Here is a 5,549-nt window from a genome sequence, read left to right as displayed (position 1 = left end):
AAGGTATGGTACCTCCACTTGTACTCACCATTGAGCAATTCAGGGTAACCCCTGAATTGACTATTTCGGTTACCCTACCCAGATGGGTAACTACCACTCATTAATAGCACCTATATGCTTCTTAGTATGGCATAGAAGGTCCAACTGAGGTGCCTAACCAACAGTACCTCTACCAAGTAGACTCTGGTCTACTACCATTGCTACTCCAATAGCCTCTTGACACCAGTGTGGACAAAGGTTTGCCTAGCTGTAATTGTAGTCTATAATGTCTTGTTACACCTTCCTACCGCTGCAGGGACTCCCTCCATTACGTGAAGCTATCTCTCAGAGAACAAGGCAATACCTGCCAGAGGGAGTAATACTACTCGTGTTGGACTACGGTTGTGTTCGGTTAGAGCATTGTGCCCTTCCTGCCTTTTTCTATTCGGTCATGTTGACTAGTATCCTACTACTCCACAAACGTTCCCTACCTCAGATTGCCTCCTCACACCTCCTGGACTGATAGCTTGGGACTTGTATTTCCCCAATAGCTACTGCTTACTGTGGGCACTTTTTCCTTATGGTTTCTGCTGCTCATGATAGCAACAGTCTGATGGCGATGCTGCGATCAGTCAGCAGTGGAAATCACTCTAGGCAGAGGAGAAATCCGTTCCTGTTGTGGAGAGAAGATGTGTCGTGTTTGTATGCTCCTCAGTCATAGTCGACCGATCCCACCGCACTAAAATACAGGTAGAGAGTTCATTACCTGATTGGGAGAACAAACAACAATAGGAAAAATCCTACAAATGCCAGTCATGACCCTTCCACTCATGATGCCCTGTAACAACTATCATGCTCTAAGATCCACCTGATGGGATTATAACCATCACTCCCCCTAATCCCATACGGTTCTCCATATATCTGATGCTGAGCCATACCATCTTCATGCCAAAAAAAAATAATTTATAACCGTGAAATATAAAAGAAAATAAAAGAAAAAAAACATATCAAGACTTGACCAAACTAGTCCACCATTGACAACATTTCAATAAACCTCATGTGCTTTCCACATTCCAACCCCTTTGTCAATCCATCTGCTATCATCTCATCCGTCCAAAGATACATGATCTGTACCTCTTCCTCCTGTACCAGCGGTCTTGACCAGAAATACCTGACACCTATGTGGTGTGTTGATGTCTTAAACTGCCCGTTTTTCAGAATAGCGACGCAAGCTTGGTTGTCATTGACAATAGAAACAGGATTGATTATGGTATTGTCGTACTGGTAGAGTTCCGCTTGTAACTTTCCCAGCCAAATATCCTCCTCAGCAGCAAGTGTGATGGCATTGAGCTCTGCGTCTGCTGTAGGTTTTGCCACTGTTCTTTGCCATATATACTTCCAATGTACAATTGCTCCATACTGATCCAGGATAACAAAACCTGTTGTCGATCGCATGTCATCTACCTCTCCGGCAAAATCAGCATCTGCATAGACAGTAATGGGGGGTTTTCATCTTCCTTCTCCCCCAAAAGCGTCACCTGTTGTCTTGCCCAAGCATATCCTCAGCTGGAGGATCCCCTGCAAGTAGCGTAGGATTCTCTGCACCACTATCCAGTGTAGTGTAGATGGATCCGAGGTGAATCGCCCAACCATCCCAGTGGCAAATGCAATGTCAGGTTGTGTGGTTATTGCTGCATAGGTAAGGCTTCCCACAGCTTCCTGATATAATAACTTATCCGTGCCATATTCTTACTCCCTCTTAACATGCAACTTGGTCTTGACTTCCATTGGGGTTACACTTGCTCTACAGTCCTCCATCCTGAATCTTCCTAAAACCTTCTCTAGATATGTCCTTTAACTGAGATAGATCTTTCAATTCATGTGGTCACATTCTACTAGCATACTAAGAAAGAATTTGACACTTCTGAGGCCTTTGATTGTAAATCCTCTTTGAATATCTGCCTTCATCCTTATCACCTCATCAGCAGTCCCAATCAACAGGATGTCGTCAACTCAGGCAATAATCGTAGCTCCAGTTTTCGAGGTGTATATGCCGGCTTCTAGCTTTGATGCACGCATCTGCATCTCATCCACGAAATATAACTCCAACGTATTGTATCAATTGTAGCCGGCCTGCTTCAGACCATAAAGACTGCGATTCAATCATACAGTGACCTGCTTCACAACTCCCAGTGGATCCTCCTTGCCTCGCAACTTGATTCTCCTGTTCTTGATCTTTCAAAATTCTTTAGGTAGCCGGAGATAAAGCTCCTATTCAACTTTACTCTTCAGGAAGGCAGTAACAATATCGAGTTGTACAATTTCCTTGTCTTCGACAGCAGCCCGTGATAGAACCATCCGAATTGCTGCGAAAGAGATTGTGGGACTATGTGTTTCAAAGTAATCAAGTCCTTCCCGCTGGCGAAAACCATGCGCAACGAGATGTGCTTTGAATCTGGCAACCATTCCGTCCTCTCCTATCTTTCTCTATAATACCATCCGTGATGAAATTGGTTGCACATCTCTAGGTATCTCATTATCGGAGAGAACAGTCCATATCTCATGATTCTCTAATAATACCAATTCACTGTTGATTGCATCGATCCAATCTGTACACTCTGGGCCCTTAAGGGTAGCTGTCACAGATCTAAGTCCATCAGCAACAAGAAGAGTCAAGTCAATTTCGACAGCCTGATTTACTTTTACAACAGACTCATTCTGTTTCCTCCTTTCCTTGCAATTCTCCATCCGCTTTGTCCAGTACGCCCCAAGGTATGACTTCATACCAGTCATCATACGTCTTCCTCCACGTGGCTCACTGCTCCCTGCTTGCTCACTCAAACCTGGTTGCTCTAAATGGTCAGTTTGCATATCACCGGACTCCTCTGGTTCTGTACATTCTATTTCTTTCTCTCCTACTTCCACATCATCTTCTCCAGTAGCCTCACCATCATCCACATTCGGAATTGATGTAGCATCATCATCTCAACCTGAGTTGAAGTCTATATCACTTTCACTACCCATGGGAACAAAAATCTGGGTGCTTTCATCTTGCATTGGACAGAATATCTGCTGTTGGAGTGGCTTATAGAAAGGGCAGTCTTCATGAAAAATGACGTCTCGGGAGGTGATAAGTTACCTGGTCTCTGGATTGTACAAATGATACTGCTTTGTTGTGAGGGTATATCCAATAAAGATGAGTCTTTCACTGCGTGGGCTCCACTTCTTGTCTGCCCGTTTGGCAGGGTATACATGGGCATATGCTGTGCATCCCCAAACCCGGAGGTGCTCGATGTTCCGCCTCTCTCCAAACCAGAGTTCATAGGGAGTCGCATCAACAGCATGTGTACCCTTCGTAATCGAGAGATTCTTTAAATAGACAACAGTTTGTATTGCTTCTGCCCAATAGGCCCATGGAGCTCTAGCGTGTTGTAATAAAGTGTTCGCCCTCCCAATCAGGACTCTATTACTCTTCTCTGATACTCCATCTTCTTGAGGTGTGTGAGGTACCGTAACATGCGACTCAATCCCGCATCTTCGCAGTTCATTCTGAAAGGCTTCTCCCATAAACTCACCCCCTCTATCTGTCCTAACTACCTTAATCACATTGTTCTTGCTATTTCCCTGATGTAGCTTCTTGACATGTGCCTTGTATGCTTGAAAACATTCCACCACGTTACTCTTCTTTTTTAAGAAATAGACTACTGTGAACTTTGTGAAATCATCTATGAACAGTATGAAGTATGAGCATCCTGCAAAAGACTTCTGCTGTATCGGTCCATGCAGGTCAGAGTGGATAAGTTTGAGTTGGGTTTTCATTCTGTGCTCTGCCGGTTTGAATGGGGTCTGAGCCATCTTCTCCTTCGAATACGCGGTACAACGGCTCATATTGGTATTTGCTTATAGTATGAATAGGCCTGGAACCAAATTGTTACTGCCCATTTTCAAAACCGCCTGATGATGCAGATGGCCCAGTCCAAAATGCCATAGGGTAATGGGTGCTGGATCCGTTATCGAGACATGTAGGCTTTCATCCAGGATTTTCACTTCGTGTCAGGAGTATGTAGAGGCAATCTACCTTCTTTGCTATTGCTATCAAGACTCCATCTTTGTATATTTCGGCAGATTCTTTCTTGAAAAATATATCAATACCTTTGACCGTCAATTGGCTGACGGAGATCAAATTTGTGGAACTTGCGGTAGGTATGTGCAAAATATCACACAGAAGAATCGTCTTTGATCCTTATATTGGTGACCAAATCCTCGCTCTAACCATTCTGATACCGATAGCCGAAACTAACTCCCCCATTGCTGTACACATCTGTTGTTCATTTTGTGTCAAATGACGGTAGGATCCTTCAACAAAAGCTCCCAGGTGTCTGGTCATGTGATTGGTACAGCCAGGGTCACTCACCCAATCCGCTTCTTCATCTTTAGCTACTAACACTTCTTCGATTTGCTGTTCTCGATGCACCTCTCGCCAAACTATTTCTGTCACTAGCCACATTTGTTCTCCGATCACACTGGCTCTCCTAGCAGGTTTGATGGTTGTCCGAGTCCTTGGTATTCCTCCCTCTTCCTCTTTAGTCTTTGTACAACATTCACGAACTTTATGCCCTCGTTTTCTACAGTATTGACAGGTGTCCATGAATTTAATCATATTGGGTTTTTCAGTGTGACTAGTACTACCTATCTTCACTGTACTGGTACCTTTTGCCCAATTATTCACTCTCTTGGTTGACTTACTGAATAATGCTTGGCCTGGCTCCAGGGTCCGCTCGTGACGTATTTTGACTTCATAGGCGGTGAGTATTGCTTGTAACTTGTTGTAACTGGTGATGGTTGTGAGAGAGTATAAAGCGCTTTTGGTGACCATTGTCCAGACTTTCCATTCAGGTGACTTGGGTAAGCCTTCAAAAACATGGAAGATGGGTTGAGCCTGTGAGGGTGTTTGGCCACAGATGGTGAGTTTATCGCACAGCTCACGAATTCAATTAAGGTAGTTGAGTACTATTCCTGGCTCCTCAAGAGTACATTCATATAGCTCCTTTTGCAGGTGGTTTGCATCGTAGCTAACAGTAGTCTCATAGCTTTCAATTATGCTTTGCCAAATCTTTGATGGCGTAGTCCATCTTTCGCCGGAGTATACTACAGCAATTGCATCAGTCATGTTCAGCCATACGGTACCAATCACATGGTGGATTCTCCTTCTCTGGGCCAGGTATCGTTCCTGTAGTTTCTCGTAGTTTGCATCTACTGTTTCTGGTTTCTCGAGGATGGCCTCTTCTTACCAGTCGTCAAGTCCCAAATTCCTTCCCTTTGCAGTAGATCTGTTATCCGCATAGACCATATACGATGATTTGTACCATCCAGTTTGGGAAAGCTCATCCCCACTAACAGTGATGGCAAACCGTCTTGTTCAGTCATCATTACTTTGAGCGATTAACAAATTTGCTAATATATGAACTGGGCCCCGGGCTCATAACCTGATAGCAACAGTCTGATGGCAATGCTGCGATCAGTCGGCAGTGGAAATCACTCTAGGCAGAAGAGAAATCCGTTCGTGTTGT

The sequence above is a fragment of the Tuber melanosporum genome (genome assembly GCF_000151645.1).
Source record: "Tuber melanosporum whole genome shotgun sequence assembly, scaffold_245, strain Mel28".
NCBI lineage: Eukaryota > Fungi > Ascomycota > Pezizomycetes > Pezizales > Tuberaceae > Tuber > Tuber melanosporum.
Note: the sequence above shows the minus strand (reverse complement) of the source record.